At 43.1% G+C, this 26,265-nt stretch overlaps 1 pseudogene across 1 annotated transcript in view; it reads right to left on the bottom strand.

Moving 5' to 3' along the window:
* The window catches only part of LOC310853137 (copine-8-like), a 119,001-nt pseudogene that overhangs the window by 27,060 nt on the left and 65,676 nt on the right, over positions 1–26,265 (bottom strand). The window contains exons 5-7 of the transcript XR_014571110.1: positions 21,565–21,604; positions 14,035–14,111; positions 810–874 (exon numbers count right to left, since the gene is read on the bottom strand). The product of XR_014571110.1 is annotated as a copine-8-like (transcript). The remainder of the gene's footprint in view (positions 1–809; positions 875–14,034; positions 14,112–21,564; positions 21,605–26,265) is intronic.

The following is a 26,265-nucleotide window of genomic DNA, read 5'->3' as shown; positions in this document are numbered from 1 at the left end:
AGGAGAGAGAGGAGAGAGAGGAGAGAGAGGAGAGAGAGAGAGAGAGAGAGAGAGAGAGAGAGAGAGACACCCGAGTGCACTTCATTGGACTATAATGGTACTTACGTGTCTCATAGGGATGCTGTGGAGTGTGGGACTATGGGGCTTTTACAACCACCCTTAACCCATTCTGACCTGAGATCAGATTCATACGAGGTTTCCGCCGGACACACACTGGGTCTGATGAACCCATTCTGACCTGAGATCAGATTCTAGAAATGTCAGTCGCTCTTCGATTTTTCAAAAATAGCTAAAGCATAACATGATGCCGACACCAAAATGGGTGCCCGGTCAGAATGGGATAAGGACTATAAATCATTGTATCTCTGCACTCTTTACAGTTTACAAATGACCTCGGTACATAGAAATACTGTACTGTACATCTGAACAGAGCGATTAAGCTTTAATTACATTCGTATAAATTGCTGCCAAGTGAATGTGAAACACTGAAATACTGATATCATCTTTAGTTTATACCAAGCTAACCTCTTCCTATTAAATTATGGATGTATAACTATTTATTAAGATCGTCTTCCTAAGTTGCAATGTAACACAGCTCTTTTATTTTGTTCCTATTTATATTCAATATGTAATTGTGTATGCATTGATTTGATTGTTTTCTTCCACTGTTGCTTTGGTAACGCATTTTTCCTCATGCCAATAACGCCATGCCAATAACGCACGCCATGCCAATAACGCACCTTTGACTTGAATTGAATAGAACATTTACTGGAGATATGTAAATGAGTGTGTTTATAATAAAAACTCACTCTGCAGTTACTCAGTTCCTCAGCTTTTCACAATGATGGTCCCACACTTCTTCCCTGGAACCCCCCTGTTGAGCGCACACACACACACACACACACACACACACACACACACACACACACACACACACACACACACACACACACACACACACACACACACACACACACACACACACACAGTGTGTCAATGCAATGCAATGCAATTTTTTAAACCTTTTTAAACAAAATCATATTAATTAATTCATTCCAATGTTCAATGCCAAAAACACAAATCATTAATCACAAATATTTGTGTGACAATTAACAAGGCTCAAAACGTCGTCAATAAATGTATCTTTTGGAGCATAATTATGAGTGTGCGCGTTCCCTTCTCTTTTCCTAGGTGTGCAAACAAGACAAAGACACATACTTAGACACATGCAAACACACATACTTCCCACAGATTACAACCACACACGGAGATTTTGAAAACATGACCAATGACAAAAAACTCCCCTATCTGCTGGGCAAAGTACAACAATGTGCAAAACACAGCAGCAAGATTTGTGAGCTGCTGTGATAGGAGAAGGATATCAACTGGAACACAACCACCCTAAAGACTAATCATTGTGTATATTCCTGCACTATACCTGCATCGAGTGACCTTGGTACATAGAAGTTGATCTATTGAAGATTCTGACAAAGTACATAATTTTTGTTTTGATTGTATTGCTGTATTGTTGTATTGTTTCTTTCTGCTTTGGCAATGTAAACGTATGTTTTCTCATGCCAATAAAGCCCTTTGAATTGAATTGAATTGAATTTAATTGAAAAATTGCAAACAAAACACATAGATCATAGTCTGTGTGATCCGTCTCATCTCATAGGATTGTACAGTGTATGTGTGTCTTACTGTTGACAGACGTATAATAATCAGCAGTCTTGAACGCCTTACTGTACATGCACTGTATATAATTTACAATTCAGGCATTTAGCAGACACTCTTAATCCAGAGTGATTTACAGTAAGCAAGGTAAACACGAGGTAATACATCAGATGCGTATATATACTAATCTAGGAATTTATAGATCAGCAATTTTTTTCAGTGTATAACACTCGCACGCAACAGAGTATAAATCATGTTTAATGAATTCCAATCCCGAAACCTATCCGATAAATGTCTAATCCTAATCTGAATATATTTCTAATTGTAAACCTAACTCCAACCTGTCTTTTTCAACCATAAAACAACCCATTTTCTTCACAAGTATAGAAATGCATGAACACACACACACACACACACACACCCTCACACACACACACACACACACACACACACACACACACACACACACACACACACACACACACACACACACACACACACACCTAAACTCTCCCCCCTCTATTTCTGGACAGACACACTGGTCATGAGTCATGAGGCGTGTGAGTGTCATTGCACATGTGAAGTAACCGTTACCGAAGGCGCAGTGGTCTCGACAGGAAAGGTGAAGTCGGGGCGTAGAACTGGCAATTTGGGTGTCTGTCGGCATGGACCAGGTCAACGGTAAATAGGCTGTCGTTGCTGTCGGGGCAGAAACCTCTTACAGTATGTTTTCCCCAATAGGACCACCCGGTCGGTCATCACACTATTGGCTCAGGAATGTCTTGGGTGATAATACTGGATGATACAACAGCGTCACACAGAAGCTATAGCAAGCAAAAGTATAGCAGATAGCAGAACAGTTTTGGACGTGTGAGGTTTACACCCGACAGGGACGATAGTAGGGATGGGTCCGATTAATCGATTAATCGATTATCGTTGATAGGACCCGAAATCGATTATGAAAATTAATAATCGATAATCGTTTTTTTTCTTTTTCTGTTTTTTTAAAAAATGAAAATCTGTTGGAAAGGCAATATTGTCATCCAAACAGGACAGGGCTATAGGCCTACCAAAGTGTGCCTGGGATGTGTCTGTGTAGCTGCATGACTGAGAGGAGATTGATTCCAATCAAGATACAGGTTTGGAGGATTTAGCAGGTGTTGGGAATTTACCTAATCAGGCCTAGGCTGGGGTTGCTATGGTGATCAATTGGATCAACAGTGGTCCAGGGACCACCAGTGGTCCTCATTTAAAAGATGGAGTTAGTAACCAAATGGACCCTTATTAACTCTCAAGAGTTACAATTATTGTTAATCAACTACATCAGGGGTTCCCACACTTTTTTGACTTAGGTACCCCTTGGGGGGAAGATTTATTTTATTTGTAGGGTTCATAAAAATAAAAATAAAAAAATAATATTTTTAAACCCCCCCCCCCCCCCCCCCCCCCCGATTAATTAATCGGGGGGGGGGGGGGGGGGGGTTAACGATTAATCGTTAATATTGAATTATACAAATCGATTTTCATTTTGGACACACCAATTTGTATGGATCGGAAGTAAATATGCCTGCACGTTGTGAGATCTGCTATTTTTGGACAATAATGCCCCCCCAGGATAGGAACGGCACCAATCCTAATACTATCTGGACTGGTACATATAAAGTACATGTATGATCACTCACAAGTGCACAAACGCACATACACAGAATGTGTGGTTATAGGCAGTAGACTGAGCACAGAAGAATGTCACTGTGGATGCAGTCCTCGTCCACGAGAGAGAAAGCCACTCGGGCAGTCATTTGGACACCATGGAATTGGGGTCGAGGACCTCGGCATGGAGATAATTCAAGCCCCAATGAGGCTTGGCAGTAAAGTGGCTTTTCAGGTGACAGGCGTATCATAAGGAAATATATCCCAGAGCTCTGCTTTGTGTTGAGGTTTATTTATAGCTAGGGGTCTACAGCAGAAAGGCCCAGTAGCCCTCCTCGATCCTCAGAGTTAGTACAATTTACAATTTACAATTTAGGCATTTAGCAGACGCTCTTAATCCAGAGCGACTTACATTTAAGCAAGAACAAAAGCATGGGAAATACATCACATAAAAACATTTATCATGAAACATGCGTAAGCTAAGAAAGTAACAGTGGAATATCTATATAATGAAACTATACATACACTATACATATAAACTATAAGTCTATACATATTTACTACTATGCTATACATATGTACTATGGCGTGCTATGACTATATACAATACAATTATAGTGCTGTCTACATAACATGCTATAAGTCTGTATCAAATGCTATCTAAGCCAACAGAAATGCTATCTAAGGGGGTAGGGTAAGTGCTATGGGCCGTGATGGAGTCTGAAAAGGTGGGTTTTCAGGCTACGGTGGAAGATTGTGAGTGATGCTGCAGTTCTGACTGCAATGGGAAGTGCATTTCACAGTTTTGGAGCCAGAAGGGAGAAGAGTTTGGGACGTGTGGAGCGTTGTCCCGGCGTTTTTACAGGAGAGCCACCATATCTTTGTGTGAAGTTATTTTATTATTACAATTCCGGTGGGACCAATTTTGCCGCAAAAATAGCAGATTTACAAGCTCACAACTTGTAGAGCTTCCTGAAGAATAAAATGTGGAATTAGCTGGTTTCTCCCCCCGACAGCAGAGATATATATATTTTTTTAGAGCAAATATTTTTTGAGCTGTGCACACTGACGCTCCAATGACTGGCTTTGTACAGTATGTCTGTTTGGGGTATGAACAGTAATACCACTGGGTGACCTAAAGTGGCACTGTTGAGCAGCCTACAGGAGCCTACTAACAATAAAACTGTACTGTACAGTACAGTACAGAACAATACAGTAACTATCACTATACAAGTATAGTTGCACCACTCAGTTCACACGCCGTGGGTGTGTCGGATAAGCGTGGGTACAATACGGTGCAAGTAGTACAGCACAGAACTGCAGCATCACTCCCAATCTTCCGCCGTAGCCTGAAAACCCACCTTTTCAGACTCCATCATGGCCCATAGCACTTACCCTAACCCCTTAGATAGCATTTCTGTAGACTTAGATAGCATCTGATACAGACTTGTATCACATGTTATGTAGACAGCACTATAATTGCATTGTATATAGTCATAGCACGTCATAGTACATATGTATAGCATAGTAGTAAATATGTATAGTTTATATGTATAGTGTATGTATAGTTTCATTATATAGATATTCCACTGTTACTTTCTTAGCTTACGCATGTTTCATGATAAATGCTTTTATGTGATGTATTCCCATGCTTTTGTTCTTGATTATTGTAAGTCGCTCTGGATTAAGAGCGTCTGCTAAATGCCTAAATTGTAAATTGTAATTGTACAGTACAGTACAGTACAGTACAGTACAGTACAGTACAGTACAGTACAGTACAGTACAGTACAGTACAGTACGAGTAGTAGAGTACAAAACGAGTAGTACAGTACAGTACAGTACGAGTAGTAGAGTACAGTACAGTACAGTACAGTACAGTACAGTACAGTACAGTACAGTACAGTACAGTACAGTACAGTACAGTACAGTACAGTACAGTACAGTACGAGTAGTAGAGTACAAAACGAGTAGTACAGTACAAGTACAGTACGAGTAGTACAGTACAGTATGGTGTACAGTACACTACAGTACAGATTATGAGTACAGAAATACCTGGGCCCAGGCCGTAGCGTAACGGTCTGGGCACCGGACTGGTAATCCAGTCGCAGTGTGCCGCGGGTTCGACTCCCGAACCCGACACGGCCTTTACCGCATGTCATCCCCCCATCTCTCTCCCGTTTCCCGATAGTAGGCTGACAGCCTACTATCTGTCCCTTAAAAAATCAATAAAAGGCGTAAGCCGCAAAAAAAATAAAAAAATACCTGTGTCACTGTTGAGTAGCCTCGGAAACCCAGACGTTTTTATTTCCAGGGAGGGAAAAAAAAGTCTGGGTCCGAGTCCACATCAATTCGGCATAGAGTAGCGCAAACGTCGATCACTCTCTGCTGATTTCGGATTGTCTGCATCTTTGTTAAATTGACTTACACACGCACACATGTACACACACACACTCCTCTCTCTCTCTCTGTCGCTCTAATTAATCAGTCTCATGTCGCGCAGCTGTGTCTAGATTCTCCCGGCGGATCCGGCCGGGAGCTGCCTATGCCATAGAAAGCATAGGTGGACCCCAGGCTACTGTTGAGTAGCCCAACACACACACACACACAATCGAATCCCGGCTCCTCCTCCTGTCTACATGTCGAAGTGTCCTTGGGCAAGACACTGAACCCCAAATTGCTCCCGATGTGCTGGTTGGTGCCTTGCATGGCTTCCCGCCACAATCGGTGTATGAATGTGTGTGTGAATGGGTGAATGTAATTAGGGATGCACCGATCCGATACTCGTATCGGAGATCGGCGCCGATCCAGGCTAAAATTCTAGATTGGGTATCGGATCGGTGGCCGATCCATTATCCGATCCAATCCGATCCGATAATTATGTGTAATTACAGTATGAAAACAACTCTACCTCCTGACACAGCAGTGTAGTATTGACAGTATAACATGTGGAATGCAGCCAGGCTAGCCTGCGCACACATTAACCTGGTCTAATTGTTTCACAGTTATTTAATAAATAATTCAGTGCATTTATATCTGTGTTTGTTACATTTTGTTTTACAAAGTTGGGAAAGTAATGTTTAAGTCAAGCCTTGATGTTGCCTTACACAAAATAATGATTCCAGACTCCACACAGTGAGGCATACAGCTTAATAGGTTATTACGTTTCTTTGTGGGGGGTATCGGATCGGTACTCTGTATCGGCAGATACTGGACCCCCATGTATCGAAATCGGTATCGAATGCCAAAAAGCCGGATCGGTGCATCCCTAAATGTAATGCACAATCTATGTAAAGCGCCTTGGATGTAATGAATTTAATTAATTTTTCAGAAAACTTAGTTCTGTCTCTCTCTCCCTCACACGCATCATCTCTGCCTGTCTCTCTCTCTCTCTCTCACACGCATCATCTCTGCCTGTCTCTCTCTCTCTCTCTCACACGCATCATCTCTGCCTGTCTCTTTGAAGCCATGCTGTGAATCCCATAATCAATATGCATGGATTTGCAATCAGTGTCTGGAGAGACACAGTTAATTAAGCCATTTTGGGCGGAAACCCCTTTTGGTGTTAGCATCATGTTATGCTTTAGCTATTGAAAAATAGCAGATCTACAAGCTCGTAGCGCGCCACCGAGTGGCGCGCTATGAGCTTGTAGGTCTGCTATTTTTGAAAAAATCGAAGAACGACTGACATAGAAACATAGCTTTTTTTAAGAAAACTGTCAGGATGTAGAAGACATTTTTAGAATCTGATCTCAGGTCAGAATGGGTTAAGTCAGCACCACCTCTACCCACCCACCCACACACGTGTTGTGCTCACATGTACATCCATTATTACCCTTGTGTAGAAAGTTACTTGGACCATGGAGACCAGAGATTCCGCCCATTAATGGCAAAATGTACTGTAGATGGTTTTGTTTTCCATATAGTCTGTTTGACAGAAACCAACTATCTCCATTTTTCAGTGTGTGTATGTGTGTGTGTGTGTGTGTGTGTGTGTGTGTGCGTGCGTGTGTGCATATGCGTGCGTGATTGATGAAAAAGTGGTTCTGACTAAACCACCCCCTAACTTCATCGGATCCTCAAACTGTCGTTCAAACCACCTAAATCAGCTTTTTTTTGGCTAGCCTGCCCTTCCATACAGGCTATACTGTAGGTCTTCCCAGTCTATAAATGTAAAACTGTAAACTGTAATTAATATGTGAAGACATATGAGGACAATAAGCCTAGATCATAGACAGTGATGAAGTGATGAAGAGTGTGTGGCAAATGTGGAGGCAGGTGGAGTGCTGGTCAGACCGTGATGAGCTGACGCACACAACAACGTGGCCTCTCTGATTCTGCTAGTGGAATGACGGACACAATAAGTTAACCATCTCCACATTAATTACAATTACAATTTACAATTTAGGCATTTAGCAGACGCTCTTAATCCAGAGTGACTTACATTTAAGCAAGAACAAAAGCATGGGAATACATCACATAAAAGCATTTATCATGAAACATGCGTAAGCTAAGAAAGTAACAGTGGAATATCTATATTATGAGACTATACATACACTATACATGTACTACATTACTATATTACTATATTAATGGTCTGCAGTATTTGTTTCTGCCCGACAGCAGAGATATGCAGAGAACTGAGAGAAGTGTTTCCTTTTGCGTATATTGTTTTGTGTAAAGCACATTGAATTACCTTGCTTTACAAATAAATGTATACCTTTCCTTTGCATCTTGAACTGATCGGCGATGTTCGGAGGCCTTTTCTGATTATACGGTGAGCTCATCGGTCATTATCCAAAAATAACAAACCGCTGAATTCAGTGATTTACCAATCAGAATCCAGCATTCAACCAAGCCGTGTAATACAGCATAATGTTGTCTTACGGACCAGTAAGAGTGTCCAATTAGAATGGACCTGTGACACTCAACTGAATTGAAATGGTCCCCGACTACCCGTAAAAAAATATATCAAATAGGTCTGAATACTATAGACTCACTGACAGACGACGCACGCACGGGCACTCACACACTCACACACACACACACACACACACACACACACACACACACACACACACACACACACACACACACACACACACACACACACACACACACTCACACTCACACTCACACTCACACACACACACACACACACACACACACACACACACACACACACACACTCTGCAAGGTTGATTGAAAGTGTAATTAACTATAATTAACACTCATTAGGTCTTCTCTGTCACAGGTGTGAGTCTGACGAGATTGCTCGCACGCACACGCACACGCACACACACACACACACGCACACACACACACACACACACACACACACACACACACACACACACAGCCAATCAAAGTGTATAACTAGGTCTAACACTGTCACTGTGGCGTCCAGTTGTAACATGAGTCACATGCAATGACTTAAGCATGTCAGGGCATGTCCTTCCCGTCAACATCAAATATTGTCAAAATTTGCAAAATATAGCAGCTCTACAAGCTCACAATGCATCACGATGCAATGTGCTGTGAGCTTGAAGATCTGCTATTTCTGCCTTTATTTATTCATTTATTTATATATATATATATATTTTTGCGATGGCATACATCGCATCATGTATGACAGAGTATAAGATAAGAATATAGCTAACCCGGAATACATTGGAAAGTGTTATGTCAGCTTTTCTTCAAAGTAAGGTAACTTAGCTCACGTGTTGTTCACCACGAGCAATCATGGACCCACAGGTGAATTGCTGTGCAAGGTTTTATTAAATTCACTGGATAGAAAGCCGCCTATCTCCCTGGCCATGAATGAAGTTAATTAAAGTTGCCTCTGCAACAGATTAGGGTCGTTTAAAGCCATCATTGTATTCTATATAAATCCCCCAGTTAAAGGAGAATTCCATGCTAGAATGCTTTCTTATCTTTCTTACCTTTCTTTGTAGTTGTTACGTCCCCACCAAAGAGGTCCAGGTGTTTTTTTGTGCAAAAACTCCTTATTGGCTATTTTCCCTACCATAAGCCCTCAATGAATTGCATTGCATTGAATGGGAATTGAATGGGGCTATGGGGTGTTATGCTAGTTCGCTTATTTCCATCGAAATAAGTAGTAAAGTGTGCCGCTTGGGATATTATTTACATTATGAAGAGAGGATATATACAAAGAAATTATAATTTTGAGCGATGGAAATAAGCAAATTAGCACAACACCCCATAGCCCCATTTAATTCCCATTCAATTCAATGCAATTCATTTAGGGCTTATAGTAGGGGAAATAGCCAATAAGGAGCTTTTGCACAAAATAACACCTGGACCTCTTTGGTGGGGACGTAACAACTACAAAGAAAGGTAAGAAAGCCTTCTAGCATGGAATTCTCCTTTAAGTTTCACTTTCAATTTCACTGGATTTTGAAATAATTGAAAAGCTTTATAGCTTTTGAAAGTTTAGCTGATAAAACAAGCAAAATACTAGGCAGAAGGCAGGAAAATATTTCCTGAAAGGAACGGGATTACTTTGCTTCAGACGGCTTAACTTTCCTTATACAGATGACCTTCCTTATATGCATATTACTTTCCTTTATGTGGACTATACTCTATTCTTCATTCTTTATTATGCCCATTATTAGGCGTTGTGATAGTCTTCCTTGGGTCCACTCAAAATTAATACAATAAAAAACAGACAATAGTTCAAATTGCGCTATAAAAAAAGACAAAATAGTTATCAGCTAAATAAGTGAAGTCGCTGGTGTGTGTGTGTGTGTGTGTGTGTCTGTGTGTGTGCCTTACCACTGATATAGCAACATACGTTTTTCAAACAACTGTTTGAGAATTAGAAGACATTTGTAGGCCAATCGGCCTCAGGTGGGTTTAAGCCATTTTGGGCAGGAACCCCTTTTGTTGTTTTAAACATGATGTTATAATTTAGCTATTGAAAAAATAGCAGATCTACAAGCTCATATCGCGCCACCGAGTGGCGCGATATGAGCTTGTAGGTCTGCTATTTTTGAAAAATCGTGAAAATATTTATTTCAGAAAACTGGAGGATTTAGACTATTTTTTTTATTTTTTTCGAGGTCAGGCTTAAATGGATTTTAAAGGTTTTTATTATCTCAGCTGAACGTGAGTCTATTTGCACAAAGGCCTACAGTATGTTCTAGATCTGTTGCTCGTTATGATATTATTGCTGTACTCTGCTTCTATTTTTGACCTCATGTAAACAGATACCTGTTACAATGCTTTTTTGGCACATTGTTGTTCGGGCAGAAACCTTTCCTCTTCATATTTTAACTTGTTATCTTATTAAGGGACCAAGAAGACACGCAGTGACTTTGGTCACTTATTGTTTTTGTGTTTATTTTTCTTCTCCTTCTTCTCCTTCCGCCAAAAATAGCAGTTCTGACTGAACCGTGCAGTCGGTTTCTGCAAAACTCTGTAATCTGGTAGAGGGCATTGCCAAACGGTGACTATGTGAAGCCCATGACCATTGGCCAAATGGTGGCGCTATAGCACTGAAAATTAAGTTGAAAATGCAAACTTTGAACGTGCATATCTCATCAACCGTTTGACCGTTGGCAATGACACTTTGATACACATATGCCTCTTCGCATTTTGCCGTTTTCGCAGCGAGCAACGGGCTCCGCCAAACTTTGGTCTGTAGGTCTCAGGTAAAGTGGGCCGTCAGGTAAAATGTGCCAGCTATAAGGTTTCTGCCTCCTAGACCTCTGGGTTTTAACCTGTAGGTCTCAGGTAAAGTGGGCCATCAGGTAAAATGTGCCAGCTATAAGGTTTCTGCCTCCTAGACCTCTGGGTTTTAACCTGTAGGTCTCAGGTAAAGTGGGCCATCAGGTAAAATGTGCCAGCTATAAGGTCTCTGGTAAAGTGGGCCATCAGGTAAAATGTGCCAGCTATAAGGTTTCTGCCTCCTAGACCTTTGGGTTTTAACAGCCAATGCTGCACATGTGTCTTGACACAGCTGTACTACAATTGATTTGATTGGTCTATTCTTTATGGTGTGACCACATGGCAGCCACTTTCCAAAATGGCCTCCACCTGCTGTTATTTTACAAATTCAGGATCTAGACCACCTAGGCTCTTCATTCTGGTACAGCGCAGCAGATAACCAAAACAACCCTCGCACTATCTCACATACCATACCATCTTTATTTCTATAGCACATTTAAATAACAACAAGTTGTACCAAAGTGCTTTACAATAAAATAATAAAAATCACAACTTCATTTAAAAAACAAACAACAAATCTCAAATCGACAAATCAAACAAATCTCACTGCGGTAATGTGTGTGACAAATCGAACAAATCTCACAAATTCAAATCCAACAAATCTCAAATCGAACAAAATCTCAAATCGAACAAATCTCAAATCGAACAAATCTCAAATCGAACAAATCTCAAATCGAACAAATCTCAAATCGAACAAATCTCAAATCGAACAATTCTCAAATCGAACAAATCTCAAATCTCAATTATTTCAATTTTTTTCCTATTTTTTTCCTATTGTTTTCTCATTTATTTCCTATTTTTTTTCTTATTATTTCACATTTCATATTATTTCTCATTTCATATTATTTCTCATTTCATATTATTTCTCATTTCTTATTATTTCTCATTTATTATTATTTCTCATTTATTATTATTTCTCTCATTTTTTTTCTTTTTCTATTATTTGTGGGCAAAAAAACGTACATTACAACGTGTAGAGTTGTTAGTGGGTATGAAAACAAAGGAGCACCACTGGAAGAGTGGTGTAGTGAAGAGTGGTGTAGTGAAGAGTGGTGTAGTGAAGAGTGGTGTAGTGAAGAGTGGTGTAGTGAAGAGTGGTGTAGTGAAGAGTGGTGTAGTGAAGAGTGGTGTAGTGAAGAGTGGTGTAGTGAAGAGTGGTGTAGTGAAGAGTGGTGTAGTGAAGAGTGGTGTAGTGAAGAGTGGTGTAGTGAAGAGTGGTGTAGTGAAGAGTGGTGTAGTGAAGAGTGGTGTAGTGAAGAGTGGTGTAGTGTGGTACGGGCCGACACCCCGTCTGTAGAAGAGTGGTGTAGTGTGGTACGGGCCGACACCCCGTCTGTAGAAGAGTGGTGTAGTGTGGTACGGCCGACACCCCGTCTGTAGAAGAGTGGTGTAGTGTGGTACAGGCCGACACCCCGTCTGTAGAAGAGTGGTGTAGTGTGGTACAGGCCGACACCCCGTCTGTAGAAGAGTGGTGTAGTGTGGTACAGGCCGACACCCCGTCTGTAGAAGAGTGGTGTAGTGTGGTACGGGCCGACACCCCGTCTGTAGAAGAGTGGTGTAGTGTGGTACAGGCCGACACCCCGTCTGTAGAAGAGTGGTGTAGTGTGGTACGGGCCGACACCCCGTCTGTAGAAGAGTGGTGTAGTGTGGTACGGGCCGACACCCCGTCTGTAGAAGAGTGGTGTAGTGTGGTACGGGCCGACACCCCGTCTGTAGAAGAGTGGTGTAGTGTGGTACGGGCCGACACCCCGTCTGTAGAAGAGTGGTGTAGTGTGGTACAGGCCGACACCCCGTCTGTAGAAGAGTGGTGTAGTGTGGTACAGGCCGACACCCCGTCTGTAGAAGAGTGGTGTAGTGTGGTACGGGCCGACACCCCGTCTGTAGAAGAGTGGTGTAGTGTGGTACAGGCCGACACCCCGTCTGTAGAAGAGTGGTGTAGTGTGGTACAGGCCGACACCCCGTCTGTAGAAGAGTGGTGTAGTGTGGTACAGGCCGACACCCCGTCTGTAGAAGAGTGGTGTAGTGTGGTACGGGCCGACACCCCGTCTGTAGAAGAGTGGTGTAGTGTGGTACAGGCCGACACCCCGTCTGTACACATGTATGAAGAGTGGTGTAGTGAAGAGTGGTGTAGTGAAGAGTGGTGTAGTGAAGAGTGGTGTAGTGAAGAGTGGTGTAGTGAAGAGTGGTGTAGTGAAGAGTGGTGTAGTGAAGAGTGGTGTAGTGAAGAGTGGTGTAGTGAAGAGTGGTGTAGTGAAGAGTGGTGTAGTGTGGTACGGGCCGACACCCCGTCTGTAGAAGAGTGGTGTAGTGTGGTACGGGCCGACACCCCGTCTGTAGAAGAGTGGTGTAGTGTGGTACGGGCCGACACCCCGTCTGTACACATGTATGAAGAGTGGTGTAGTGTGGTACGGGCCGACACCCCGTCTGTACACATGTATGAAGAGTGGTGTAGTGAAGAGTGGTGTAGTGTGGTACAGGCCGACACCCCGTCTGTAGAAGAGTGGTGTAGTGTGGTACGGGCCGACACCCCGTCTGTACACATGTATAGTTAACTAAGGTGTGTGCGTGTGTGTGTGTGTGTGTGTGTGTGTGTGTGTGTGTGTGTGTGCGCGTACATGCATGCATGTAGATATGAAAGGCTAATAATTATGCATCCGTCAAATGATCCATGTCAGGCCTTACAGCTCTACGGCATCAAAATATCAGATCTACATAGCAAAATATCAGATCTACATAGCAAAATATCAGATCTACATAGCAAAATATCAGATCTACATAGCAAAAGCAGCAGTTGTAAATTTACAAAAAAAACACGGAAAGTTAAAATATGGAGATAAAGAGGTTTCTGCCCGACAACAAGGATAAATCAGATGGACTCACCCCATAGGCTTAAATCAGATGGACTCACCCCATAGGCTTAAATCAGATGGACTCACCCCATAGGCTTAAATCAGATCGACTCACCCCATAGGCTTGTCCAATCGGCTGCCTAGCGAGCCCACCACCTCCCCGAGGGTACAGTGTGCCTGGCCCAGGAAGTCCTGCAGGGGGCGACAGAGAGAAGAAAACACACTCAATGTAGTCGATGTATTACTTATAGCAGTGGTTCCCGAACTGGGGGTCCCCCCAAATGATGTTGGGGGGGGACGGGGTCCCCAGATCATTAGCTTAACCCATTTTGACCTGAGATCAGATTCTAAAAAATGTCTTCTACATCCTGACAGTTTTCTGAAAAGGCTATGTTTCTATGTCAGTCGTTCTTCGATTTAAAAAAAATAGCAGACCTACAAGCTCATAGCGCGCCACTCGGTGGCGTGCTATGAGCTTGTAGATCTGCTATTTCTCGTCATGTAGTTGTTGTGTTTACTGTCAAAACAAGACCAAAAAGGTAGGAACAAGTTTGTTTGTTTCCAAAACTGTAATTTATACAGATACAAAGTCAAGTTTATGCTGATGAAAATCACAAATGATTTACGATGGTCGGGTGCGCGGCGGCGCACCATGGACAGCTCTCGAACCTTTGGAGATATAGCGCTTTGAAAATCGGGTTATAATGGAGGCTCAACGGAGATGGGTGTTTTTTTATTTAGCACGCACACACACACACACACACACACACACACACACACACACAGTCAACGTCAAGAACAACTGGACTGCAGAGGGTGGAGAGGAGTAACTGTTTTGTATTTATTATTTATTTATTTCTGTAATATTTATTATAGTGTTTATTTATTATGTTAGTAGTCATAAAAAAATAAAAGGGACGCTTTTCCAATGAGAGTTATACCGGTCATGGCTATTTGTTCACTATTGTGAGGTTTATTGTATATGACTAAGCGACTTTCAACTGTGATTTACTCTGTAATGGTAGATGGTACATTTTTTTTAATAATACAGTAACCTTCAAGTCTATATTTTGATACATATCATGGGCACCAAGTCATATAAAAACAATGTCCTTGGATGTGTTTATCAAAACTGTGTTTTTCTTCATAACAGATTTTTGAGATACATGCATGAATAGACAAGATACATTCAGACAATTAAACATCACATGACATAACGCACACAAGGCTAAAGGCTTTTAACCTATTCTAACCGGGCACCCATTTTGGTGTTAGCATCATGTTATGCTTTAGCTATTGAAAAATAGCAGATCTACAAGCTCATAGCGCGCCACCGAGTGGCGCGCTACGAGCTTGTAGGTCTGCTATTTTTGAAAAATCGAAGAACGACTGACATTTTTTTAGAATCTGATCTCAGGTCAGAATGGGTTCATCAGACCAGTGTGTGTCCAGTGGAAACCTCGTATGAATCTGATCTCAGGTCAGAATGGGTTAAAAATGCACTAAAACGGGTGGGGGACGACGACGACTATCGACTATCACCTTCTGCATAAAGTAAACTCGTCACGTAGAAGTTGTATTAAACAACGTTATTACAGACTCCACTTACTTAATTACTATTCGAACCCGGGTCTGCCGCATAGGAGGTCACATTTCTAAGCCACTCTCTCAAGATAATGACTCAAAAGGGATATTAAAGGGCTAATTCACTTTCAAAAACACTTTTGGTCATTTTATCATCTATTCAGGCTTATTCCCATAAGACCCGAGACCGTTTTAAAGTTGCTCGATTCAGTATCGTTGTGGGCATGTTGTGGGCCTCTATACCACCGTTTCCGTTTTTTTGATGAATTGAACAATGTGGACCCTGTTGTAAACAAGTGTAATGCTTAATTGGGTCGTCCACTCACAGTTAACAGTCTTTGTATTGAGTTTGTGCTTGAAATGTACTGTAAATTCTGCAAACTGTTAATAAATATTTCAATCAATCAATCAATTCCCAAACAGTGGGTCAGGACCAGTGTTGTGACTAACGCCCTTACATCGCGTTACGTTACCTAACGTAACTACTATTTGCAGTAACTTGTAACCTAACGCTTTACATTTCCCCATTCCATAACGGCCTTATGGTTATTGTGCGAGCGTTACCCGCGTTATGGCGTTATGTCAACTTATGTGATCAGTGAAAAGTCTGGCAGCTCCGTGAGTAGTAAATATGTATAGTTTATATGTATAGTGTATGTATAGTTTCATTATATAGATATTCCACTGTTACTTTCTTAGCTTACGCATGTTTCATGATAAATGCTTTTATGTGATGTATTCCCATGCTTTTGTTCTTGCTTAAATTGTAAATTGTAAATTGTATCATACAAGCGTCTCTGTGCTGCTGACTGCAGTGCAGAGAGAGAGAGAGAGCGCTCTCTGTGTTGACAGTTTTGTTTGTGCGTTTGTGTCATACTATAGCCTCTCAGCCCACATGGCTTGATACACCCTAACTTGATAAAAGCAAGTGGCAGAAGAGGTCATTGATTGGCTAACGTAGGGCCAGATTTCAGGGTAAGCCAATCAGGGACAGTCTACAGGGTGGGCGGGCTTACTGGCTGTCGTAAACAGTAACACATTTAGTCACAGACACACAAACCCTTGTAACGCATACTGTACATAGACACTACACAGACAGAAATCGCGGGTTGAACGAAAATCATAATACAGTACCACACGCTAAAATGGCAAATGCGGATCATGACAGCGAGATCGGTTGCTTTGTGGGTTGGAAATATGGATTTTAAATGGCCACAGTAGCATGATGTCACCAAGAGTCAACTTGACAAAATGTTTGCTATAGGTAGCCTATGTTGTTGAGGAAATGCTTCCCCTCTCAACGCCGGTGGAGTCTGTTCCTTGGTCAGCAAAATGCCAGTGAAAGCAGGGCCAATGTGCAGAAATACATTTTCCAAATACCTGAACAGTGAATATTCTAAAATGGAAGATGAGCTCAAAAATACATTTGATGAAATAGAATATCTCTATAAAGATGCCTGTCAAAATTGTTCCACTACATTTCATAATGTTAAGAGGGAGTTGTCTTTTCTCTTACTGTGCGACAGAACAAAAAACCTTCTTTTAAATCGTTTTTTATATTATTATTATTTAAAGTAAAGTAAAGTAAAGTAAAGTAAAGTAAAGTAGTTACTTTCATAATTTCATAAGTAAAGTAACAAATTACTTTTTTAAGATAAGTAACGATAACTATAATTCCTTACTTTTTTAAAGTAACTTCCCCAACACTGGTCAGGACCCATACTGTACGTGGGCCACGGATACGTTTGTATGGGTCGCGAGTGAATACCCCTCTGTTTTTGGTTTCCTACATTTAGGTTTTTTAATTATCATTTCAAAAGATTCTTACGTCTCTAAATGGTTTGATGAATTGAAAATGGCGGGCCCTATTGTAAACAAGTGTAATGCATGGTGTCGTCCACTCACAGTTAACAGTTTTTGTATTGAGTTGTACTTGTATGTAATATACTGTAATTATGCAAACTGTCAATCAATCACTCAATCAATCAATCAATCAATGCTGTTGAAACGGATGTAATCTGAGTTCCCAGAAGTTTTATTTTTCGCCACTAGGCGGGCGAGAAAGACTTCTGGGGAAAAAGGACCGTATCCCTGTGAGGGAAGTACGTTGCGCTCAGAATCTGAGCGGACACTCCCCTTTCCGGTCTGAAGCACTGTCTGTGCATACCATGAAAACAGTCCGAAGGGAATCCAATTCCAAATTGAATTGTAGTAGGAACACCACCGCTCAAGGAGCAATTGTTTCCCTTCCGTCTTATTTAGATGTAGCGCCGCCCGCTCCATGTGGAACCCGCCCCTGTCTTTTGATTCGCATTTCATTTGAAACGCAACGCACTGGGCCACGCCCCTGCTGCACAGGATCTGAGGCCAATTTTCCTAGACTAAAACGGATGAAACATCAACAAAATAGCTTAGGTATGAGCTTCACTTCACTGCCCTCTAGGCTCTATGAGCTTCACTGCCCTCTAGGCTCTATGAGCTTCACTGCCCTCTAGGCTCTATGAGCTTCACTGCCCTCTAGGCTCTATGAGCTTCACTGCCCTCTAGGCTCTATGAGCTTCACTGCCCTCTAGGCTCTATGAGCTTCACTGCCCTCTAGGCTCTATGAGCTTCACTGCCCTCTAGGCTCTATGAGCTTCACTGCCCTCTAGGCTCTAGGTGTTGAAATGAATGGTGGTGTCGTCCTCCAGACAGACTATGAGCACACTCAGCACAGAGGACCTCAGAGGCTGTCTGGAGGACACACCGAACAGGACGCTTTTCTTTGATTCCTGTACAGACAGTCATAAACTCACACTCACAGACACTGTGATTGCGACCAAAGGTCACAATAATAGTCTGAGTTGTCAGTACCCAGATTTGAACACACAGACTTCCAAGGTCCAAAAGGCCAAGAGCTGCTACACTGACACAATCAGTTGTTCCATTGTAAACAGCAAAATCATTCAGTGTTTTTGATAACAATCGTATATCCTGGTTTATCCCATTCTGACCTGAGATCAGATTCATACGAGGTTTCCACTGGACACACACTGGGTCTGATTAACCCATTCTGACCTGAGATCAGATTCTAAAAAATGTCAGTCGTTCTTTGATTTAAAAAAAAATAGCAGACCTACAAGCTCGGTGGCGCGATATGATTATGATTATGATTATGTTATTGGATCATTGTCCATTACTACAGTGTGTTCGATGTTCATGTTTTCACGTACACATTTCAGATAATGGTCCATAGATTGTGTTTGTGTGTAGGACGTTTCACATAAATTGCTAAAAAAAACCAGGCAGAAAATCAGGTATAAGCATTTTTCAAACGGAGCTTACTTGTCAAAGTGACAGATGTGTCTACGGTCGTAACTATATGAAAGCGGTGACCGTCAATTTACCTTTCAGCATTGCTCCGGTTGCTATGGGGATCCTTTCTCAGTTCAAAGTATTAAAGTCTGTGGGAAAATACTTGGAACCGAGAAAGTGCACGGGGAAATACTTGGAACCGAGAAAGTGCACAGGAAAATACTTGGAACTGAGAAAGTGCAAAAATACTTGGAACCGAGAAAGTGCACAGGAAAATACTTGGAACTGAGAAAGTGCACAGGAAAATACTTGGAACTGAGAAAGTGCAAAAATACTTTGAACCGAGAAAGTGCACAGGAAAATACTTTGAACCGAGAAAGTGCACAGGAAAATACTTTGAACCGAGAAAGTGCACAGGAAAATACTTGGATCACCCCCCCCCCTCCCCCCCCTCAGGTAGGGAACCACTGACATAAACCACTGACATAAAAGGCAGTCTTTGTCTCTCGCTGCGGGACATCTATAAAGTGAACAGTGACAACGGACAGCAAGACAGCGGGTGATGGAGATAGGTGAGTCAGAGAAAGTGTGTGTGTGTGTGTGTGTGTGTGTGTGTGTGTGTGTGTGTGTGTGTGAGTGAGTGTGTGAGTGAGTTAGTGAGAGATGAAAACTGATGAAATAATTATGAAAATGACGTGGTGAGAGGTTATGGATTGGTGATTTTCGAAAGATTATACTAAACATGTGAAATGGGACAGATCTGCTCTTGGTACTAAGTATAATTTAATTATTTTGAATTTCAACTTTCTGAATGCAGGCCTTTTATTACTGCAAAGTCGTGGTGTTGCTTTAAAAGAATCACACCTGTGTGAAGTGAGTGGTGCACTGGGGTGACCCTACAGGTCAATGCTTAGGGCTCACTGGGGTGACCCTACAGGTCAATGCTTAGGGCTCACTGGGGTGACCCTACAGGTCAATGCTTAGGGCTCACTGGGGTGACCCTACAGGTCAATGCTTAGGGCTCACTGGGGTGACCCTACAGGTCAATGCTTAGGGCTCACTGGGGTGACCCTACAGGCCAATGCTTAGGGCTCACTGGGGTGACCCTACAGGTCAATGCTTAGGGCTCACTGGGGTGACCCTACAGGTCAATGCTTAGGGCTCACTGGGGTGACCCTACAGGTCAATGCTCAGGGCTCACTGGGGTGACCCTACAGCCCAATGCTTAGGGCTCACTGGGGTGACCCTACAGGTCAATGCTTAGGGCTCACTGGGGTGACCCTACAGCCCAATGCTTAGGGCTCACTGGGGTGACCCTACAGGTCAATGCTCAGGGCTCACTGGGGTGACCCTACAGGTCAATGCTTAGGGCTCACTGGGGTGACCCTACAGGTCAATGCTTAGGGCTCACTGGGGTGACCCTACAGGCCAATGCTTAGGGCTCACTGGGGTGACCCTACAGGTCAATGCTTAGGGCTCACTGGGGTGACCCTACAGGTCAATGCTTAGGGCTCACTGGGGTGACCCTACAGGTCAATGCTTAGGGCTCACTGGGGTGACCCTACAGCCTAATGCTTAGGGCTCACTGGGGTGACCCTACAGCCCAATGCTTAGGGCTCACTGGGGTGACCCTACAGCCCAATGCTCAGGGCTCACTGGGGTGACCCTACAGGCCAATGCTTAGGGCTCACTGGGGTGACCCTACAGGTCAATGCTTAGGGATCACTGGGGTGACCCTACAGGTCAATGCTTAGGGCTCACTGGGGTGACCCTACAGGTCAATGCTTAGGGCTCACTGGGGTGACCCTACAGGTCAATGCTTAGGGCTCACTGAGGTGACCCTACAGGCCAATGCTTAGGGCTCACTGGGGTGACCCTACAGGTCAATGCTTAGGGCTCACTGGGGTGAAACTACAGGTCAATGCTTAGGGCTCACTGGGGTGACCCTACAGGTCAATGCTTAGGGCTCACTGGGGTGACCCTACAGGTCAATGCTTAGGGCTCACTGGGGTGACCCTACAGGTCAATGCTTAGGGCTCACTGGGGTGAGCCTACAGCCCAATGCTTAGGGCTCACTGGGGTGACCCTACAGCCCAATGCTTAGGGCTCACTGGGGTGACCCTACAGGCCAATGCTTAGGGCTCACTGGGGTGACCCTACAGGTCAATGCTCAGGGCTCACTGGGGTGACCCTACATGTCAATGCTTAGGGCTCACTGGGGTGACCCTACATGTCAATGCTTAGGGCTCACTGGGGTGACCCTACAGGTCAATGCTTATGGCTCACTGGGGTGACCCTACAGCCCAATGCTTAGGGCTCACTGGTGTGACCCTACAGCCCAATGCTTAGGGCTCACTGGGGTGACCCTACAGGTCAATGCTCAGGGCTCACTGGGGTGACCCTACAGGTCAATGCTTAGGGCTCACTGGGGTGACCCTACAGGTCAATGCTCAGGGCTCACTGGGGTGACCCTACAGGTCAATGCTCAGGCCTCACTGGGGTGACCCTACAGGTCAATGCTTAGGGCTCACTGGGGTGACCCTACAGGTCAATGCTTAGGGCTCACTGGGGTGACCCTACAGCTCAATGCTTAGGGCTCACTGGGGTGACCCTACAGCTCACACCACATGGGGCTCTAATGCCTAACAGCGTGTCCTGCCAGATCATCTGCAGCATGTCACTCGGCTGCTCTCTCCGTGCTTCCTGTGTACACTGACGATAAAATAATGAATAAGAATGAAACATAATTTGTCAAATTGGTACTCACATGTTTGGACAGGTTGGCACTCTTGGAGTCAACGTCGTACCTGTAAGACAGGAAGGAAACGGAACACGTCAGGGACTACCATAGAGTATTAAAAGGATAGTGACTGATCTGGCGCGAAGCTCCGCCCCCTCCGCTATTCATGTCAGTGGAAGTTGCTCAGTGGCGTTTTGAAGCTCCCGGAAGGACCGTCTACTTCCGCCTTTTTTTCGATTTGGGCACAAACTTTGGTGCCCAAATGCGGAAGTGCAACCGAGCGCTCAATGTTAAAGCCCAGCTGCACGGGGTTGACTCGGCATGAATCCACGGGTCCGCCTGCAGTCCTTCCTCTTACCACTAGGGCCCAGTGCTTCAACGTTGGAGCGCCTCACTGGCCCCTTGGGGACTACACCCCAACAACCACAAGAAGGGACGCTCCTCCTCCCATGTGGGGCTGATTGTCTGGGCGACACGAGAGCCAATCACACAGCCAGTTCACTCAGCCAATCACACAGCCAGTTCACTCAGCCAATCACACAGCCAGTTCACTCAGCCAATCACACAGCCAGTTCACTCAGCCAAACACACAGCCAGTTCACTCAGCCAAACACAGCCAGTTCACTCAGCCAATCACACAGCCAGTTCACTCAGCCAATCACACAGCCAGTTCACTCAGCCAATCACACAGCCAGTTCACTCAGCCAATCACACAGCCAGTTCACTCAGCCAAACACAGCCAGTTCACTCAGCCAATCACACTGCCAGTTCACTCAGCGACCGGAGAAAGTGTTTGACAGCTCAGGTCATTTCATCCGCCACTAAAATTGAATTGCTCTTTTCTGCGGCCAAACTTGTGGCCATTTATTCTGCAAGAAACACTTTGGTGAATAGGCCCCGTAATGACTCTGTGTGTGACAGTGTGTGTAATTGAACTCTATCCCCCCCCCCCCCCCCCACACACACACACACACACACACACACACACACACACACACACACACACACACACACACACACACACACACACACACACACACACACACACACACACACACACACACACACACACACACACACACACACACACACACACACACACACACACACACACACACAAATCCCAGGCCCCGGTGTCCTCAGTTTTTGGGGGCAATCTTAAATAAAGGAAGAAAACTTCAGTTAAAAATAAAGACTTTTCACTTCATCCAAAGCAAAGCTCTGGAGCAAACCAACATAACGTTGACGTCGGGGGACAATAAACCTTGTGTCTCAGTCTTTCAACTGTTTATGTTTTGTTGCAAATAAATGCCCTACTTTGGTACACTACAGTATCACACAAAATGACAAAAGTGGTCATAATTAACCCATTCTGACCGGGCACCCCTTTTGGTGTTAGCATCATGTTATGCTTTAGCTATTGAAAAATAGCAGATCTACAAGCTCATATCGCGCCACCGAGTGGCGCGATACGAGCTTGTAGGTCTGCTATTTTTGAAAAATCGAAGAACGACTGACATTTTTAGAATCTGATCTCAGGTCAGAATGGGTTCATCAGACCAGTGTGTGTCCAGTGGAAACCTCGTATGAATCTGATCTCAGGTCAGAATGGGATAAGGTGTCGCGTTGTGAGCAAGTAGTTCAGTTCAGTTTTCGGAACATACTGTACATACACAAAGAAACATCATTTCCATTTTTTTTCTTTTTTTTTCTCCTTCTTTTGAATGTCTTGAATGTATCCTGTCCGTGTAGATTGGCTATTTTAGATAACTTGGATAATCATAACATGGAAAGAATTCAGGGTTAACCCATTCTGACCTGAGATCAGATTCATACGAGGTTTCCACTGGACACACACTGGTCTGATTAACCCATTCTGACCTGAAATCAGATTATATAAAAATGTCAGTCGTTCTTGTCGATTTAAAAAAAACAGCAGACCTACAAGCTCATATCGCGCCACTCGGTGGCGCGATATGAGCTTGTAGATCTGCTATTTTTCAATAGCTAAAGCATAACATGATGCTGACACCAAAATGGGTGCCCGGTCAGAATGGATTAAATTTGAATCCTGAAAAGTAACAGTCTTGGTTTTGACAGAGAATATTATGATATTTTATGTATTACGAGTTTACAACAAGGTACACCAAACAAACCTCTTCACAGAAAATAGCTCATTAGCCTGAGCCATTGCAGACTAACCAGAGCCATATATCGGTTACTTGGTCTCAGACACCATGAAAGATATGCACGCACAGAGAAACATGTATGCAATGCATGCACACACACACACACACACACACACACACACACACACACACACACACACACACAGATGTACGCACGCACGCACGCACGCACGCACGCACAGCAGCCAGTCACACTGAGCAATTGTCAAAGTGATGGAGGCACATGCTAGACATTGAACACACACTCACACACAATAGCTGCAGGTCTCCCGATGCTATTTATAGTCCATCAAGCATTCCTACTGGGCTTTCAGACGCACATACGTAAACACACACACACACACACACACACACACACACACACACACACACACACACACACACACACACACACACACACACACACACACACACACACACACACACACACACACACACACACACACATCACACAGCATAGTAGGCTGAATGCAAGTGTCAAATTGACACACACACACACACACACACACACACACCTTGTAAATGTACTGTATATAGATTTAAAAAAAATCTCTTATGAATGTAGGGCTGTCACATCAACAACATTTAAGTTGACGATTAATTGTCACACAGATAATAGCAATTTAGACAGGAAACACTCAGGTCAAAGTAGATTGACCATTTATTGCAACAAATATACACTTAAATTTGGCGTTAAAGGCTCCGCGCTTTGGGACATATTCTCTGAACTTTGTCGAAGCAGAAATGCTAAGCAAAAACAGAGAGCATTAGCTAAATAAAACCCCCCAATGGGTATACAAGAACAGGCACATATATCAAGACAGTTAATGAGATTAACTTGAGTCATGCAACCTTGAAACATAAAACTTGAATGCATTATTATAACGTTAAAGCCATGAATCAGATTAGAGCTATATCAACATTGAATTCTAGTTTACTTTATCTTTTGCCCAAAAAAAATGGCAACTAAAAAATACGGGGAAGCAGCTTTTTGCTTCTACGGGCCGACGGCGTGGGACAAACTCCCACTGTACCTTCGTCAGGCAGCCTCTGTAGACATTTTTAAAGCTCAGCTCAAGACCCACTTCTACAACATTGCTTTTAATTGATCTTGTATTTTTTGTTATTCATGTCCTCACTGTATTGCATTACTGCTTGTTTTTTAATGTCGTTGCCTTGCTTTTCTTTTATTCTCCATTGTTCTGTAAAGCACTTTGAGCTGCATTTCATGTCATGAAAGGTGCTATACAAATAAAGTTTTATTATTATTATTATTATTTATCAAATTAGTTTACTTAGGCTCACGTGTCCCTGTATAACTATAACGACAGGCTTCATTTGACGATTTAATTGTGTTTTGCGCATTTCAAAATATTAATTAATAAGCTTGTAGATCGCTGATCTACAAGCTTATAGATCTGCTATGGCTGCTATTTTTTGGAAAATGTTTGAATTTCTTTCTTTATTTATTTTCAACATGGAAACGATTATGACGATTGTGCAAAATAATTGTGACCGTCTAAAGTTATTGCGGTTAGAACGTTATGTCATTTATTCCCGTTTATTTAACCAGTTTGTTCCATTTTACTTTCCCAGATCTACAAGCTCACGCTTGTAGATCTGCTAAGGGCAGCAAAACCTCAAGAGAGTGAATAACAGGCCAATGTGAAAAGGGTGCCATTTCTTCTCACGGCTAGGATGGCAATTGGATGATTTGAGGCATTTTGTTCCAAAAATGGGTTTTGCAAAAGTCCACCTGTTGGTGGTGCTATATTAACCCATTCTGACCTGAGATCAGATTCATACGAGGTTTCCACTGGACACACACTGGTCTGATTAACCCATTCTGACCTGAGATCAGATTAAAAAAATGTCAGTCGTTCTTCGATTTTTCAAAAATAGCAGACCTACAAGCTCGTATCGCGCCACTCGGTGGCGCGATACGAGCTTGTAGGTCTGCTGCAAACGTTGAAAGCCAATGTTAGCCATTTAGGATGGAACGTCAAATATCAGACAGATCCGTCTTGAACACATGACTATTGACTATAGAGATAGTGTGTAACAAATACAATTTGCGGGATCTTTGGACAGAATCTGAACTTAATTCATATTTAAATTTAAATCAGAATATAAATTATATAAAGAAATGTGTTTTTCAAAAGTCAGCCTAGCACCACCAAGGTGGTGCTATAACAGGCCGTTCTGGACAAATTTGGGGCAGAGGTTCATCGTTGGCATCCAGGGAGTGTGTGTGCAAAATATGGCATCGACCGGGTTAACGGTGCCGGAGATTAGCTGTACACAGACGGACGGACGGACGGACACGCACACGGACGGACACACACACGGACGGACACACACACGGACGGAGTGCAAAACATACTCTCTCCCAATGGTGGAGACAAGAATACCGGAAGACTCGACCCGGTGCTTGCCCGTTTTTCCTCCCGGAATTGTCACCAGTGAGGGGGATAACTTTGTAATACTATTGGCTGTTTGTATTCTTTTTGGAAAAATATAAAAAGATACTCCTGTGGAA

This window comes from Protomyctophum parallelum (genome assembly GCF_964188405.1).
Source record: "Protomyctophum parallelum genome assembly, chromosome: 22".
In the NCBI taxonomy this organism is placed as follows: domain Eukaryota; kingdom Metazoa; phylum Chordata; class Actinopteri; order Myctophiformes; family Myctophidae; genus Protomyctophum; species Protomyctophum parallelum.
This window is presented reverse-complemented; position numbering and strand designations above follow the sequence as displayed.